This window comes from Phalacrocorax carbo, chromosome 2 (assembly GCF_963921805.1).
Source record: "Phalacrocorax carbo chromosome 2, bPhaCar2.1, whole genome shotgun sequence".
Classification (NCBI taxonomy): domain Eukaryota; kingdom Metazoa; phylum Chordata; class Aves; order Suliformes; family Phalacrocoracidae; genus Phalacrocorax; species Phalacrocorax carbo.
The window spans coordinates 163,591,556-163,611,025 of NC_087514.1; positions in this window are offsets into that span (position 1 = coordinate 163,591,556).

The following is a 19,470-nucleotide window of genomic DNA, read 5'->3' on the forward strand; positions in this document are numbered from 1 at the left end:
AGGACCGGTGCACTCTAACATCCCATGCAGATCAGAGTTAGGAATGTGATTCTGCCTATGCCCTCCCCCCTGCCCCCCTCTTTTCCTTGGCTAGACAAATTCCCAGTGGTTCGTCAAGCCATTTGTATTTTATTTTAAAGCTCAAGGCTCAGTCAGTCAGTGACCACTGGAAGTCTTCCAAATACCAGTTAAACCCGAGCCTGAAATATGCTATTTTTTCCTTCTTTGAAACCTTCAAAACAGTGCAAGAAATCTGCTTTCACTTTGTATACTCCACAAGGCCGTGTATCACTGATTAATTTCTGTTTCTCATTTTCCAGGGCTCTTTTTTGCCTCTTTTCTCGTATTCTATTTCCACACATTGTCATCATAGAAATCGCTATTGAGACTATTTTTCTGTAACTTGCCTTTTTATAGCTACTTCATGAGAAGTGCAGCAAAATCAAAGAATTTTTTTTCAACCTGTGTCAGTTGTTATAGTAATAATTTTTAAAAAATGGTGAGGCCCCTGAAAATCAAAGGTTGTCTTCCTGAGCCCATTGTCTTGTGACCGTACACTAGAGGAGTTCTGCTATGCTAGGAGACATAAAGCAGCGGGTAGGCCTGCCACATTGCAATGAAAGCCTTAGTATATGATTTGCATGGTGTGGTGTTGCCCTAAAGAAAGCTTATATATTATTTAATCTCTCTGAATATAGGCTTTGCTGTAGACCATGGCCTGCTGCGGTCAGTGGCAGAATAACTAACCATGAATCTGCAATTTGTAGTGTATGGGAGAATTGCACTGGGACGGAGCATCTTTGAAGAGTACTTTTAGGCTTGAATCAAAGGCCCAGGGCCAACATATTCTCACCGCAGGCAGGGTGAAGCTGACAATCACTTGGAAAAGAACCAGCCCCCGGAGTAAGTTGCTGTATAATAACCCATTCATTAATGCTTTGGTTTTTAGAGAATTGATTACAGCACCACAAATACATTGCAAGAAGGGTAGCCTTACAACTCCAGCTGCTTTCTCCAACAACAATGCTTTTTTCTCTGTTATTCTTTCACAGTACACCACCATAGATAGCTTCATTGTTTTCTTCTCTTGGATCATTTCCATTTATTGTACTGGGAAAATCTGTGCTGGCAAATAATATCACCTAGGGGTCCCAACTTACTATTCTTACATTCTATAGGTTCTCAGTTTCAGCAGAGTTGCTGCTTATTTATGTTTGGGTAAACACATTCAAAATTGGATCCAGGGCAGTTAGTTTCACATTTTCAGGTGGTAAAGGAAAAATGCAGCTGGAAACTGTAAGTTCACCAAGTTTATATCTAGCCGATTATTTTATTCTAATTTTAACCTGTGGTAAGAAAAAAAGTAGACTGGATATTTTGAGTTCACTGTGTTTTTGTTCTTATGAATAACTGGCATATTACTTTGCCAAATGGCACTGTAAATCCATGATGGAAAACGTTATGCAGAACCTCTCATTTCTCTTCAGAATAGATACAGCTCCTTATGGAAGAGCACACTTGATTTAAAACTGATGCAACGCAGATCTTAGGCATTTAGACTTATCATGTTTGTCAAATCATGAAAGATGCTAAGTGCACAGGAATTAGCAACATTATAATCCTAAAATACAGACAGGCAATCCACAGAAAGTGTTTCTTTAATAATACTTACGTATGACATACTATGGATGGAAAAACTGCCGTGACCTACATTATTCTAAATGTAAAACATCTAGATGGAGGCAGACTGGAATGAATTCAGAGAAACAGCAAAGGCTTTGAAAGGGCTAAGACTTATGAAAAAAAAAGTATTATAAATAACTTAACCCAAGAATGGTTGAGGGGCCTAAGAACAATCTTAAAGTAATGAGAGGGATAAGTGTAATGAGAAAAAGCGACTCAGCACTGTAAGTGTAGTCGAATATAACCAGGAGGATGGAACAAAATGGAAGAAAAAAGTAATTTAAATGTAACGCAATAACCAACTTTATAATAGCGAGATCCGTCAGGTCCTGGAACAGTTTTCCAAGGGTAGTAAATAACTCTTCCCCATTAAGAGATCTAAATTCAGGTTTGATTGGAGAGTATGAAAACACTGTAGTAAGTGAGCGTACAGTCGACATATAAACATTACAGTTAAAAGAGACTCATAATGGTCTGAAGTGAATGTATTTACTTTCTCAATGTTTGCAAGTTTGCATCCAGGTATTATTTTTGAGAAGTTTCTTGGAACAAGAAATAAACTGACCCTTTCAATATGACTCTTTCAGTTTCGCATATAAATGGAATCATCCGTAACATTTGGCTGTTGAACAAAACCTAATATATACTGATTACACTTTCCTTGGAAGGTCTCCAAAGCTTCTGCTTCCAAAAAAAAAAAAAAAAAAAAGGCAAAAAAAAAAGCCCTCCAAAAGAATATTTGGTATTTTTGTTCTACATGTGTTTTTTCCAGTTGTTATTTGAAACTGTGCCATCTCAAGAAATATAATGGGATGCAGCCAGCGTACTATGAAGCAGGTTGTCTAGGAATATGTGCTGGGTTTCACCTCAGAGATTAAGGCACTTATATTTAGATGTTTACATCTAGATGTCTACCTGGAACTGTGTCCCATCCCATTGCAATCTATGGATAGCCAATCAATATAATCAATGAAATCTAGACAATAATTCAACTGGTCAAAGGTATTTCTACAACATAAGTTTCAAAAGTCCCGAGGCTGAGTTGATTTTACTAATTGATTCATCTGCCTGAAGATAGGGTCTAGTGCCATTTGGGATGAATCTACATGTAAATAGTGGCCATTACAGAGGAGCCATGAATTTATGGACTAGCAAGTAGTTATCAGATGGGAAAAGGAATGTCAAATGCCCTTGACACAAAAATGTGCCACCTTGATGCCTATATTAAGGTAACAATTAATTCCAGATCTCAACTAAATACAAAGGGATCATAGGCACCTAGTTTACATGTAGACATGAACACTGAGATGTCTGATTTTTTGAGCTGAATTCCAGCAGAAAACACCATATAATTAAAAAAAAAGAAGATAATAATCATGGTGTTCCTAACAAGAGCATAGATTTTGACAGAGGTAATAAGTTTTTTAACATGTAGGTTTGTTTCTTTTCACAGACTTTTTGGGGTGTTCAGTTTAAGTTGTGAACTTCTCATGATTTCTTAGCTGGTCTTGGAAGAGAGATTATAGGGCTACCAGTAATAGAACCATGTATTTCCAGAGGGAAAAAAACCAGAGAATCCATGGAGTTGTATTTCAATCACAATACTTCACTGTTAGATCCTCCTCCAAAATCCTAGCTTGTGTGGTATCTGAGGAGTATATCATATGAAATGAGATTGTGAGAGATCATATTACCTGGGCTTCTGGCATTTACTGACCCTTTGAAATGTGTTGCTAAATAAAATACTGAGACACATGTTGTTTGTGTTACTATCACAGAGATTTGAACCGTCATCCCTCATGGAGCAGGTTATAGCTGTGAAAATGACAAGATGGTTTCTCTCTTACAGAGCTACCCTGGATGGCTGCCTCACATCTCAGCACAAGCTCTCTGTTCTCATGTGCTTTGCAGGCATCACAGTGAAAGCTGGTTTCAAAGAGAGACGTTGTGGAGTCTCCATCCTTGGAGATATTCAAAAGCCATCTGGACACAGTCCTGAGCAACCAGCTCTAGGTGGTCCTGCTTGAGCAGGGGGATTGAACCTGATGACCTCCAGAGGTCCCTTCCAACCTTAACTGCTTTGAGATTCTGTGAAGAGATGAGTAAAGAACAACAAAAACGTTTTGAACATACATACAAATACTTTTTGGTGTGTAAAACATAACGTGGAAAAAAGTCTATGTTCAGATCACTTGAAAATTAAACAGATAAAAAGGTTTGTCCTCACTGCCTGCCTAGAAGTTTGTATCAGCTCGTTAATAATTAAAAGAAGATAAATACCCTCCATTAAAGGCTCTGAGTTTGAAAACAAGCAGTTTGTTTCATATGATAGAAAAGGAGCGAGGCAAGGGATCAGAGGAGAAAGATGACATATCAATAACTCTCAGTTAAGGAAAGGTGGAGGAAAATTCAGCATGTGTAAGTAGCAAGGTAAGGTTGTGTATGTTAGGATTTGAGACAAAGATACAAGATAAGAGTCAAAATGAGATCTGCCCTTCTGTGGATGGACAGAAAAACTAATTTCCAACAATATATTAATTGGAGAAAGATGGGATAGCTAATAACATGACAGTCTTTCCCAATAACATAGAAACTATGAAAACTATGACGCTTTGCAGCTTATCTCAAAGGGAGGTGAAGAGAAGAAGCCGCACTGAGCAGGATGAGAATTCAGAGCAGACAGGTCTGCATGCCACCTGCACATGGGTGGCAGCTGGAAAATAAGACTATGCAGAGTTAAGATGTAGAAGGGGAAACATGAGGTAAGTGGTGATGTGAGTCATTCTGACACACCATTAATTATGTTTCCAACCCTGGAATGAGATTGTGTCAGTCTTGTATGTTTGTCAAGGTGGAAAGTGCTAGCACAAACCTGTGTGTGTCAGAGAGGCTTCCAAAGGGAATTCGGTGAGGCTGAAGTGATCCCTTATGGCTGAGTTAGTAAAAGAAACTGTATTGGACAAATGTTCACTGAGTGTGATGTAAAGCTTGGGATCCACCTCACCTTTAGGCATCTGAAAATGAAGGAGCAGGTTCCTCTCTAGGGAGAAGGTGGTACTTTCAGGGAATGGTTTGCATCACCTCTTTTGGACACTGTACTGGGACAGGGTGCATTACCACCTGACTGTGTTGATCATTATCTACTTTCAGTAAAGGGGGCCCACACAACTTTCATAAACCTGAGCATTGATTTTAAATTGCCACACATTATTTAGTCATTTAGGCTGGAAACTCTTCACCATTGGGTAGCTGAAATACCCACATTAGGCTGGCAGATATGACAGAGAGACAGCACAAGGACACCCAATATTTCTGGCATAGCTGCCAGAGGCCAGGCAAGAGACTGCAATGCATAAAATGGTGCCAGATACTTACATTTAGGCACAAGAATTGAAGCAAGTACTGCTCTGCCGACCGACTCCCCAGTGTCCACTGGCTGTGCTGTCTAAATTCATTGGGCAGTATGAAGTTTTCATGCAGTGTGTTCCTGATATAAACCTGATAATCCACCAGCATTTTTCTACTTGAGCTGGGGTTACCTCACAGTGACTGATGTAAAGGGTTTCTTTGTTTTATTTTATAATATTGCAATGATAAATGCCTTTAATATTTTCTTCACTCCTAACCTACAAAATTATCTAATTCTCAGAGATCACAAGTGTGGGAAGTGGTCCTAAAGCATCACAAGTCTTGCACAGGCTTTGTGTCCTTTAACACACAGACAGCTGTAAAGAAGCATGAGGCAGATCAGAAAGTTTTCAAACCAAAATCAAAGACAATGTTAGAAATCTTTTGGTTTTTTTCCTTTTCACCTCTGTAAACTAGATATACAAGTGCTCTTGGGTAAGACTTCTCCATCTGCTACTGATGGGAAACATATGTGCAGAAAATGCACTGGAGAAACAGTTCAAGAACATGTTATTCTAGGAGAAACATTATTTATGCGATCCTGCCAAAGATATCAAGACTTTAGGTAATTGGCAGTGTATGTGTTCTCTGGGCAATTCAGCACCCGCCACTATGGAAGCAAAAGTTCCTGTAAGTATAAAAGTTTGTTACCATTTAGGACTCTGCATTATGTGTTTTTCTCCCCTTCTTTCATAGATTTTATGGTTAGAGTGATCCACTCTGGGCATTTGTCCTGGAAAAGTCAATGCAAATAAATGTTTAGAAGATCAACAGTTTCAGCTGGGCCTCAGCTACATTGTGAGACCCTGAGACCCACCTCTCAAGTGCCCTGATTCCTGTCCTTGCCATGAGTGAAACCCATAACACTGGACACGAACAGTAGTGTGGGCCCTGAACCCCAGCTATTCCTCACCTGCTCTCCAGACCATGTGGACACAGTCCAGTAAACCAGAGAAGTAATTTCACCAGTTGCTTGTTGTGCAAGTCTGATTTGTAAATGCAGCTTTTGGCATCAAGATTAATAAAGAAAACTCTGGAAACTTCTGTGTGAGTCAAAGTGTCTCTCTTCGTGTTGATAATCCTGAAGGAACCAAAGAGTCCAGGTTTCCATGAACTGTTGGCCACCTTGCCAACAGTATGAAAGGATGATGTGGAGTTTTGGGGGATTTTCCCAATACTGCTGCATATTGCATGAGTGCAAAAGAGTCAAGAGATAAGGGGAGACTGTGGAACATACAAATATTAGGAACTGGAGAGTTGGAAAAACCAAAGTGTATCTTTAAAACCCAAAGCAGTAAATAAAACATTTGAAGAGAACAGTCTGCAAGAACCTGCCACAGGAAAAGTTACAGACAGGGATACAAAGGAGAGAAAAGTGAAATTGTTTTGTTTAAACTCAGTAGACATCAGATAGAATGAAAAAAGCCTCCAGAACTCGGCTGGAAAGGCAGATTATCCTTGTACTAAAATAATAAAGACTATATATTTTAAAAAAAGGAAAGACTAGACAGAATGTTATTCAATGAGCCAACAGCAGTACAGTTGCCTGTTCCCCTGATGAGAAAATAAAGGACTGCATCAAGAATAAACAAGATCATGTGGTCAGCAGAAAAGACCTTTTTGGAAGTGATGTACCCGGCCAACAAATGACTTTACATCATCCAGTTTTCCAGAGATCTTTCAAGTTCTCAGGGTTTCAGGAAAGCTCCTGAGAGAGAAAAAGCTAAAGATAATCTTGGTCCAATGCTATCTAATTCTTAGGAACCAACCCAAGAGAATATAATCTTTGTGAGTTCAGTTCTCTGGTATCACAACAAAGGTAGATTAGTAAATAATCAATAGGACAGGAATGACTAAATAGTCACAGTCTGATCAAATTTGTTTTAATAAAGTCAAACTGAGGGTAAAATGTCTGGGGGACAAGAGTGTACGGTCTATGTGTGGGAGGGGAGAAATTTATCTGGCAAGTGGCAAGTGAGGCATTGATAACTCTCTCAATGTGAACTGTTACAAAAGAAAAGACCAGTGCAACTTTTGGATGTACATGGAGAACATTCAGTAGAAGACGGGAAGTGACCTTGCCTCTATAAACCGTTTAAAACATTTGTTAAATGATGTATCAAGCTCCGGAGTACACATTTCAGAAAAGAGATCTAAACAATGGAGAGAGTTCAAAGGAGAGCTGCAAATACAATCCAGGGCAGGGAAACAAATCTTTCACTATGAAGCCTAAGAAGCTTAATTTTTTTCAGCTTGTTGCAAAAAAGGCTAAGACACAATGCTGTCTGATGAAAACAACTCCTGGTTCACAACCTTGAGCTGTCCCAAAGGCTCTACCCGGACCTATCATCCCCATCTCTTTGAGAAGGCTGGAGAAATCTTGTGGCTCTCCAGTAGATTAAAACAGAAAATGAAAATAAGAACTAGCACGCTAAAACCTTGAAGTATTTGAGTTCAGCCATATTTTGGGATAGGATGAGGCACCAGAAATTTCCATCCAAACCTTGCATCTTATTGGGTGTTCAGACTGTCCACATGGCAGGAGATATTCTAGAGATAACGATCTCCTTTCTTTCTTTCTGTGTCCACTCTACATCCCTAACATCCTTTGCTTTTTAGGAGTAGAAGACATCAGAGGTAAACAAAATAATGCAAATGGCTAGTCCTTTGGAAAACTTACCATCTGAAATATTATTGAAGAATGTGCATAATTGGTGTGAAATTGTTCAATTTGCATATTTACTGCCCATCTCTGTCCCATTTCAGGCTCCTCACATTGCACAGAGAGAGAGGAAGAACGAGTGAGAGCTACATTTGGTATAACCATCATTTTAAATAACTTGAATCACAGTCTGTCAGTCCCAGTCCCTGTCATGGTGTGTCAGCCGGGCAAGGGGGAACTGCTCTCTTCAGCCATTGCAATTCATTGCCCATAAAAGCCAAAATGACTATAACAGTCTGATGACCTCTACATGATTACAGAATGATGGAGACCCAAGCTGTGGCTGGTCGTACATCTATATGGCACTGAAAGGACTGTAGTCTGGAAGACATGCTTGGTATTCGCAGAGGGCCAGTGTGCTCTTGATTTTGGGAGCAGCTGTTTATCAAGACCTGCTGAGCTTCAGCTAATGTTTACATCTCAGACAATCCATCCAATAGCATTACCAGCCAAAACCGCCTGCATATGCAAGAAACAAAGTCCAGCTGTTCCTTTTTTATTTCCCTTGATGTTCCCTCTCCCAGATAAACTGTCATTTTTCCTTCCACCATATTCAAACATAGCATGATTCTAATACTAAACCTACACTGTTAAGCCAAACTTTGCAATGATGATTTGCTTGGTTATTAGTTTTTCCGTTCCTAGCTCTTCACTCGTCTGGATCTATGGTGGTGGATAACCAAAGAAAACAGGATCACACCCTAATCCAGATCTGCAGCTGCCTGGCTAATAGAAATGCCACTGCTCTGTGGCAGTGGCAACTGTCCCTGATTTTTAAGGAGTCCAGCTGTGCCTTAAGAAGCTTGGGAGGATTTATATTCCAGAACAATTGATATAAGAAGCCCTCATGGCTACTATTTACATTCATGCTGTTGACCCACTAGTCCAAGCTACATGCTGACATAAACTTGTCAAATTCTGTGTGTCATCTTTCAGAACACAGAAGATGATCCTATCTCACTCTTATTTTCCCCCCACCATTGATCCAGTCATTATGAGAAAGTCAATTAATTACTGGGGCAGACTTAATTTATGGACCACTGTTTAGCTTCTGTTGCTTGCCCATGTTGTAAGCGACCAGCTGAGCAGAGACATATCCTTCCAGGACACACATCTTCCTCAGTGCAAATTCTAAAATCGCTGGCATACGTATTATACATATTTCCATCCTAGGTGGCTTCTTCTTCCACAGGTTGGAGCAGATTAGGGGGCAGGGGGTTAAAAGTTTGCCCTAGAAATCCCTTGGAAGCTGAGAGTCAAACCCTGAGTAGTTCTGCTGGATGCCACATGACCAGGGCCTTCTCCCTCCTCTTTCAGACCAACTTAAGGGACTTGGTAGGAGATTCCCATCTCTCCCCCTGCCCAGCAAAGGCAAAAAGGAGATGCAGAGCCACTACGTGTGAAGAAAGTCAACCTCCATCCAATTCCATAATGGTCTGATCCAACTCTCATGCAAGTCGGCTGTTCCTGTCTTACACTGATGGGAGTTGAATGTTGACAGTGTCTTCTCCCTTTCCTCCTTGTCCTGGAGCTAGCGGATACGCTATCCCACATTATGGCAGAACTCTTGTTGGAATGAGACTGGTTGTGTGAGGGAAAGGACAGCTATTTGAAAGGAACCAGAGAGCTGTCTGATTTTTCCTGTTTCTTCCTTGTTCAGAAAATCTTAGCCATTGAGTGTCATTCTTCCTCCCATTTTTCCACCCTTCCTGAAGGCACACATCTTCCTGCCATGTAATCCATGTGGCAAAGTGGGAATGCAGCGCAGGGATGAATCTCTAAAGCCTACGAGCTCCTGCAATTTACTCAAAAGCAGCTTTTAAGCCACGCTCCCTATTAACAAGTATTCAGATTTTAAGTTTATATCCCTACTGCAGACTTGATTCTACTTAGGTTTTGCCTTACAAACCTTGTTTCTCAGAATCTCTTCTTTCCTTTAAAGCACTCTTGCAGCATATGGCAATGTTTTTATTTTTCCTTTTAATTCATTTTCTGGGAATTTAACAGATCAGCGCAGTACTTATGTGGCTATATGCTGTAATCGGCGAAACAGTAATGAGCACATACAAAGATAACATTTGAACCACTCGCAGGTATTCTGATAGTCCTGCTGGAAGAAAAAGCTTGGAAAACTGTGTGATATAAAAACACACACACACTTTCACAGCCGAATATAAACACTTAGTCTGGAATTACTGAGAGCTCTGCAAACCCTGGTGGGGGGGTATAATTATCCCAGCCTTCATTGAATGAAGGGAATGAATGCACAAATTAAGGGTGTGGCCCAGCTCTCTTTATGCCACATTAGCCATAGCGGGTTCTTCTCCGGCTGCCTTTTACCCTCCGTTAAAGGAAAGTTTCTACCCAGCCACCACATGATGTGCACATTTGTAATCTATTTCTGTCCAAGCCAAAGGGTTTATTTCAAGTCACTGCTTCATGAGCACGTTCGAGCCTCCTCTGAACACAGACCCTGACCCCAATTTACCTGTGGGATGGGGACTGTCCAGTACAGGGATGGCATGTCTTAAATCACTACAGCAACCTCTAGAAAAGCTTGTTTTATGCCAGGATCACTGTTTTATGTCCTGATGCAGCATCAGTGACTCGGTGTGAACACTCTCAGTGTCAAATGATGAGGTGCAAGCATGCCCTTACAGAGTACAAATCTGCGTGCACTTAACTCTTGAGTCTTATTTCCTTATTAAAAAAAAAATAGGAGGGTATATGATAGGGACCGTTCATTACTGGTGAGATGAGAACGGAATCACACGACCACAAAACTGAGAGATGACTTTGGGAAAGGCCAAAATTTTTAGTGCTTCCTAGATCTCAGCTTAGCTTCTCTGAAGGAAAGCTGGGACCTAATATAATTTATAGACTTTTTTTTCCCCCCCCAGCTGTGCATCTCAGACTACTTCTGCAGCAACTTAGCTCGTCTGTTTTTTGGCAAATTTTCTGGACGCTATGGTTCTGCACATTGATGTTTTTCGGCACGGAATGAAAATGGTGGTCCCTATAAATACTCATATAATGAGTGTGAAATTGTTTAGAATTACTATCACAAGGGATAATGAATATCTCCTAACTGTTATTATTTCATTTTTTTACATTCAGATGGGATGCCAAGTTGTAATGATGGTAAGATGTTTGCAGTGATCATTATCATGTAGGGAGATAGTTGAAGGTTACTCACAATATTTATTTCACTTTTAATTAATTGGCTCCAATGCAGTGTCTCTGCTGGTGTCCTCATGTTCTCATTTAGAGATAAAACAAGCCACAGTAAAGGGCAACTCTTGTGTGTGATGCTGGCTTCTAATGGACAGGATTTTCAAGCCTGGAAAGAGGATCTGTTTGATAAAAATGAGGAATTAAGGAGAACAGGACAAAGGATGAAAGAGAAAGGGAGATGGGTGCAGCCAGTGAAATGGCCATATATGGATTGACACTGCAAGGTGTTGGTGATCCCAAGGAAGACAAAATAAAGTGCTCAGAAAAAGGCTGAACAGCCTTTGTAACATGTTTAAACATGTAATATATTTACAGCAAGTTACAGTAGCCATAGATGTACAGGGATGAAACTGTACTTTCAAAGGTGCACAAACGCCCATGGGTAGTATTCCTGAGTATTCAGAAATGGGAAGACAGGTGGTACCTTCAATAAAGAGAGAAGGAAGAGAGTTAATAGATCTTCATCACCAAAGATGCTTTAGAAGACCATGTCAGTGAACACAGAGGAGGAGTAGCGTATGCAGTGCTGCCTTTTGAATATGCTAGAGACAACCCCATCTCCACTCGAGTATAAATACTTGAGCTTAAGAATATGGACAACCCGAGGCTTAGATGAAGTTTCTCTGTTTGAGATCATCACTCAGGATGAGATTAATTTCACCTAGTTTAAACCATCTAGAAGTTAAGCACTGAGCTGAAGCTGATCTCCTGAGGTGTCTCTCTAGTTATTGGAGGAAGAGAGACACTTTCTGAAAGTGATTGGATATACAGCAGAGGAACGGTAGATCTTCTTCAGGGTGGAGGTCATTGTATTCCCTTTAAATCCACCCTCCTGGTGAAAAGTAACATTTAGAGTTTTCAGTCCTTTCATATTCAGATCACAAGGGGATTTGCAGGATGCCAGATATGGGAGAAATGGCTGTGCCCTCTTCTGCCATGGCTGTGCAAGCCTAAATGCTACTGAGTGCAATCAGTATGAGACTCAGTGTGAAAAAGGACAAATCTTAGCTAAAGGTCTTGCAGATATTTCGCCGACATGTGCCTGTATACCTGGGCCACACAGGTCTTCAGTCTGTAAAGTAACTAGCACGAGGTTCCTGAGGTTCAGCAGATTTACTGGTGCGTGTGTGGGTTAATCATATGACTAAATATAATGTTTCCTGCTGAAATACAGCCACCAGGAAACTGATTCAGTCTGCAATAGTTCATGTCCACAGACATAATCCATTTCCTATTGTAACATGTTTTTGTTACTATCGGAGTAGACAACGTTGACAGATCTTCTTACTGCTTCCCCAGTGCCAACCTACTCTATGCTTGTTCCTCGAGAAATGTTGTAGGTCTTGCTAATAATCTGTTTTATGTACAAATGTTTACTTTGACGTAAAGATCTGGTCAACATGGTCAATGGTGTCTCTGGTGTCATGCAGCCAAAGTGGATGTATGAACAGTTTCAATGCATCCAGTGCCAAAAGCGCCTGTTTATTTCTACTGACTCTAAGGAAAATAAGTGCAGCTAACATAGCGGTAGCTCGCTGAAATCAGATGAGGTGAATCCCACTGTTGCTAAGGATTTTCTTTTTTTTAAGGGTTACATGTAGGTGACTTGCAATAGATATGTTATCTCTTGACCTTAGTCAAACCTTGAGTTTTCTTTTCCTGTAATGAAGGGAGGAAAATACCAGCCAGGATTATAAAACTACAGCAAGTGCATGACTGCTGGAAAACTACACCTGAGAGATAGTTAGCAATGGTTAATTGTCAGTACTGAGGAAGTTATTGAGAACTGCCAGGATCTTGTTCTGCTGTGTTATTTTCAATTTTTTTATGTCTTGACTGATGGAGTAGTGAACAGGTGTTGAAGTTGCAGACACTGTTGGGTTAGAAGGGGCAGCAGCACTCTGGAGGTGCAAGATTAAAATTTAAGATGAATGTTTTGAATTGTAAAACTGGTCTGAAATACAAAAGAAGTCATTCTATAGAGAAAATTCACAGTGTCATAATCATACAAACACCAGATAAAGAACTACATCTACAGAAGTCAAGAAGACTAAAAGAAGACAGTGTGTAAGAAAATGAGTTGATTAGTCTAGAAGAAATAAGATTAATAATATTTAAAAATCTCACACATTTTTGGGCAGAAGGGAACAAACTGTTCCCCAAGACACATGTTGTTGGGCTTTAATTGCAATAAGGGAGAATTGGGAAGTTTAGACGTTAGGAAAACTTTCTAATGGTAGGGACTGGCATTGATCATCTAAAGGGGTACAAGAATCACCATCCTCGAGGAAAGCCTTTAAGACAGCCTAGATAAACTGCTGTCAGGAGGATTGTAAGTATAATTGCAGATGCTGGAAAGACGAAGCAACCTCCCAGCATGACCCATTTACTATGAAGTCCTGGCACAGCATTCTGAAAGGTATGCAAGTGTTCTGCCTACGGTTACTTTGTTTTATGGCTTTATTTCTGCAGCCTGTATTAAGATGGTGAGTTCCTTTGCTGCTGCAATGTGGTCTCATAGGTTTGACAAGTCCAGCTGACACTTCACAGACTGTGGCTGTGTGATAAACCTGACAAAGTTCACCTCAAGGGTTTTTCTGGCTTGGGAAATAAGTCACAAGTTTCACCTCAAGGTCTCCCTTTTATTTTCATATCAGCTCAGCATCCAGTGCCCTATAACACTTGGCAGTTAAAAGAAATTCACTATTATAAAGAAGTCTCTGATGTTGAATCAGCACCTCGGACTGTGCCAAAGGCAAGCTGTGAGCCTGAGCCGTTGAACCATGGTGAACCAGAGCATAGAGCATACGGCAATGATGAAATCTGGGTAACAAAAATAATGAAAATTACATTAAAAAGCCTCCCTCAAAACAACCGAATAATCAGCATTGTTCCAGTGGCACTTTGCAGCTTATGGCAGTAGAAGATTGGACCTGATTTCTTCTGCACATTAAAAAATGAAGCAAATGGTGATCCATACTGAAAACTTTCCTATAGCAATAACAATGGTTTATTCACCTCCTGTGTCTGTAATGAACTACCAAGGCTTTCATTAGCACGGTCACTGATGTGTCATGCCCAGTATTCCTGGCAGACTTGTTATTTTATGTAACACAAAAAAAAAAAAAAAGAAAAAAAAAATTGGTCAACCTCCCAGTGATGCACTGGGCACAGGAAATTCAAAAGGACAATTGTTGCTAAATATGTTCACTTGGAAAAAAAAAATAATAATTGGACTTTAACCCTCAGTGTGGTGGCATTTTCTAGGATTGCCAGAGAAAGCAACCACCTCACAAGACAACTGTGTTGAAATAGCACATATATGAAAAGTCTTGTCTGGAGAAACACGTAAGATTTTCTCCCATTTTATGGCAAGGGATTCATACCCCCTTTCTCATACAAAATGGCTTGCTCCTAAAGTGCGTTGACATTTGTTTGGTTAACATCCGTTGCTGCTATAAGAGGGAAATTGCTTAGTACATTAATGCTGCTGCAAGTTGCCTGCTGCTAAGCAGCAGAGCATGTGGTTTTTCTCTCCAGCATAAGCCTGGGGAGAATAAATGCCTATTTTGGAAGATGCCTTCGGGCAAAGGATGATCCTGATGAGAACCAGCTTTTCCGTACCCTTTCTCTAGCACTGCATGCTGTGTGTCAGGAGAGCAGGCAGTAGTAAAGACTTCATAGTCCCTAATGTTACCTCCTTTGGAGAGATGTTGCTGTCACCTTGGTGGTACAAGAGAATCAGGGTGAAAGAAAAATTTGGTTCCTGATGCAGGCTGCTCTAGAGTTGTCTGGGAAATACCCTTTTGTGTCCCAGCTTAATATTTCATGTCCCAGAGTGTCACAAAAGGGGTAATAACAGTCCTTTCACTGACACAGCTGGCAGCGGTACAGGTCTCATGGCCATGGAATTGGGATTTCCAGAGAAAGGGAAGTGCTGACTCTGGAGCTAGGCAGCCTAGGCAGCCTAAATAGTTGTGTAAATGGAGCCAGTGGAGTGTAGATGTCTAAAATGGAGGGCAGTGATCACATTCTGAAAATGCACACACTAGGCATTCACTAAGAGGCAACGGACGTCGGCTCAGTTTGAGCCATTTTCATAGTAGATACCTACAATTAGGGGAGACAAATGCTGCCTGCATAGCTTTGCTGTACTCGTGATGAAAAATTGCGCTGTGCTAACACATTAATCGCTGCACTGTATAGGTTTTCAGGAAGTCCAATAGGGTCTTTTACTCTCAGAGAAGAGAACAACCTGAAATGAAATTTGAAGCAAACTCTCTGAGGACATTCATGAATGATTTTTCTCTTCAGACGACTTCAATACTTCCTGCAAGAGAAAACATTTTTTTAATCATCTTCTCTATTTATTTGGACCATATTGGTCATTGTTGTAAATAGGTTTGCCTCTGCTGACATTTAATTTCATTTATTTAATTATACGATCACAGATTTTGTCCCATTTTATATTCACTGCTAAATTTTTCTATTGTCTTGTAATAGCCTGAAGGGAAAGAATAAAAGAAAAGGAAGAATGAAGAGCAGAAGCAGGGAAGATCTGTAGTAAGGAGGCTCACACATCCATATGTAGTGAAAAATTAAAAAATAAAAAAGAAAAACTGTCAAAAGATAATTATGATAACTAGGTAAACACAGAGGAATGTAGAGATATTTTTGGTTCATGAGAAAAGGAAAATCTTGATCAGTGTTTAGAACCTGCTTTGATTTCACTGAATCATGAAATACCCAAATGAAAATTAATCATGTGAACTTTATGCCTTTGAATCTTGCTCATTAGAGGGTGACACAATGTCTTGGCTCCTGACACAGCAGGTGATTCATGTGGTTGATAAATTACTGCCGATCCCCCTAGATGAGTTTCTGAGAATTCAGGTCCAGCTTCACAAAGCGATTTACGTGTCCAGCTCTGGAAGAGGATATTACAGGTTCTGAGTTTACATACAGGGAACAAAGTCAGCCAAGTAGCTGAGGAGGGAATTTGCACCAGCTGGCATATGGAGCAAGTGGGTGCTTAGACTGGCTGAGAGCAAATGCCAGAGAGGGGGGTGTATCTGAAATCTTCCATCTTTCCCGGGTTTAGGAGCATTAAGTCAAGGATTCAGCCTAAAACCCCTCTCTCAGTTCTTGGAAACCTTACTCATGCTGTCAGGTGTCAGTTGTGCTCAGGCACCTCTCTTGCAGAGAAGTAACCAAGTGTCTTTACATTGACTAAACTTCCACCTCATACTTTTTACATTAGCAAAATGGACGGGTTCTCCTTCTAGCCCAGGAAGCAGCTTCTGAATATTGGTATAAATCTGTTTAAGTCAGTGGTATTATTCTTATATGAAACCCCACCTCTGAACTCCAGCTTTCTGTAAGGACAGCACTGAACAGAACACATGGGAAAACATTTTCTTTCCAGCTGGCAGTGCTGGACTCCATTCCATTTCTGAGGTGTTGGGGCAAGACTACATGGATCCTCTAGCTCTTCCCTGCTTCATGGCGTTGCTTTTCTCCACAGTGGTGAGAATCAGTGGTGCTTCAGAAGGGTGAAAGTCTATGGGAAGAAAGAAGGAATTGCGGTTGTCTCTGAAACTGTGAGTAATATAGTTTTCCTAGCAATTGGCACTTGCCTGCTAAAAGACTTGGCTGGCAGGTTACAGGATATTCTTCTCATGACAAGAATAACTGTAGTTTGCTGAAGTTCCCCTGGTTCTTCCTATTATTTGGCCACTGGACTGACACTGGTCCTTCACCTAAGTGGAAAATTCCCAGAGAAGTCATGGTAGTCAAGACCAAATTTGAAGTTGCTGACATTTGTTTCTTGTTCAAGTAGTAGATCCTGAGAAATTTGACATGTGAGAGCACAGAACAAAGCCTACCACTTAAACAAGTACATTTGTTTTCTGACTGAAATTTTATGTGGGATTGTGCTACAGCCCTTCAAAACCCAACCTGTTTCAGGCAAAAACTGAGTTGGTCCTGGGATCTTGGCAATTAAACATCCAGTACTATGAGCTTGATTTTTCACTTAACAAAATTAGAAAGTTGTTGAGAGTACAGTGGTTTAAATCATCTGCTAAGAATTACTCTTCAGCTAAAAAGCTACTTTCTCCCTCTTGTTCCCATCAGATATGTCCTTCATTGCCTGTCCCAAACACTTACATAAGGTTGGCAGTTATCTCTATTTCTAGATACATAATTCCAGAAAAAAATCAAACCCCGCCTTCAAGTGTGATTTGGCACATAAGCTAAAGCCATGCCTAGAAAAGCTGTCTGCACAAACCCCAGCTCATCTGATATGCAGGACACTGGGTTTTCCCCTTTTTTGGTTCCTGGTGGTTTACGGGAACAGGATATACAGGCCTCTGATTACTTGGCCAAGTGCTGGGGTCTTTGCCATCAGCCTGAGTAAGACGGGATGGAGCTCATTTTGTGGAAAAGTGACATAATGAGTTGGGCGCCAGCTAGATCTGCATTCTGGTGGACGTTTCTGAAGACATCCAACTGACGTGTTGCTGCTCTACTCATGTCTTCTCTCTCCTCTTCCCTCATTGCACTTACACTGCTGATTTAATTGTTCCTCTCTGCCAGTTCCCTCTACTTCCGTGCAGAGTATTTGTTCTTTTGTTGCTGTCTCCTTCTGTTTCCCCACTTGACGATTCTTCTACACAGAGGACAAGGCTGTCTCTGCTGACTCTCTTTGCGCAGCACTGAAGGTGTAGAGTCTCTGAGTATCAGCACCGTGCAAGCAAATAGTAACAACACAGCAGTGATGATCTTGATTTTGTTCACATCAGAGCACAGAGGGGTAAGATTAGCTAATAGCTCCATACGTCTCTTTCAGATATGTATTTTCCCTGTTTATATGTTATAGTTTCTGTCTTTATTTCAGATTATTTTTTTCTTTTCTGTCTGAATGACAATTTTATTGAGTTATTGTGGCATTGGCTTCCAAAATATGAAATGAGAGGTGTGCAGTAGTTATGAAGAGACCAATGGAGAGTCCCAGGATGAAAAAATAAGCATATTAACTAACTCTTAAAGGGGTGACCAACCTGCTGCTCTCAAGGCATATTTAACTGTTGTGTTGTTCACATATGTCACTGGTCAGACTAAAGGTCTTGCTTGCCTGGTGCCCTGCCCCTGGCACAGGCCAGTCAGGGATACCTAGAGGAGTCTGTAGAAATCAGAGAAGCATTTTCCAGCACTTCCCCAGCCTATTTTCCAGACTTCTAGAAATTTTCCTTGGAGGGATTTCTTCTTGCCTTATCAGTACTTGTAGAGCAGTTGTTGGGTCTTCCAGCTCCTAACTGCAGAAAGAAGCGAGTAGAGGGAATTTCCTGTGGACACAGCTGAATACCTAGGCAGCTCCATCCTGCAAGTGCCAACCTGGGACACGTGGAAACTCTTGTAAACTATTCACAGAGCTCTGTTTTCCCTGGTTCCCTGAGGTGTGTGATGTATGCTTTGTTCCTTGGGCATCTGCTTGGTAGGACCAGAGAATTTGGTCACTTAAGATCTTCAAGTCTGTTTGCAGTAAATAAAAAGTTTCACTGAACAGAATACAACTAACATCAACGGTATCTTATATAAAATTGCACCAGGTACCATGTTTGGCTAACTTTGATTTTAGATTTGTCTGTCACATGGTTCCTCACTGAAGTCCTGCTGTAATTAGAAGGGTAAAACCAATAATTAATTTGTTCCCATTTCTTTCCTTTTTCCTTTTTTCACTGGTACAGTTCTGTTGTGTAAGTGTATTACAGAACAGAAGGAAATAAAATTGGTTATATGAAAAATCAAGAACATCTGATGTCTAGAAAGAATAAGTACTTGGGGATGACAAGCTGCAGACATCTGGATTTTTATTTAAACAGTCTTCAGCTTTGTATCTGAATCATCTTTTGAAAGCTGAATATATTTTTAAAACCTTTATTGACTGTCTAATGCTATCCAGGTGTATATTTGATTTTTTCTTCATACTGACATGTTGCCCAAGTGAAAAAGCCTTGAATTAATTTAAGTAGAATTTAGAAGTTGACACCAGTGAATTAAAGTAAGAAGAGAGAGGAAAAAAACGAGAGGAGGCAAAGAAGCAGGCTGATATTAAATACCCATCTTTCAAGATTTGTGCCTGAAAGTTAGATTCTGGATCAGATTTTGCATAGTTTGAAGTCAGAGCAAACCCCCTGATTTACAGATGAAGGTACTGCCAGCTGTTAAAGCAGGCAGAGATCTGATAACACAGGGTTAATCTGAGGCATGTCCCGCTGTGATAAAACCAGAGGCAGTTAGACCTTTCGCTCCGACAAACACTCTGGCACTGCCGGGATATTCATTTTGTCTGCAAAATCAAGCATGTAATTTCCCTTCTCCCTTGCTCTCTCCCCTTCTGTCTCTGTCTCCAGCCAGTCCTG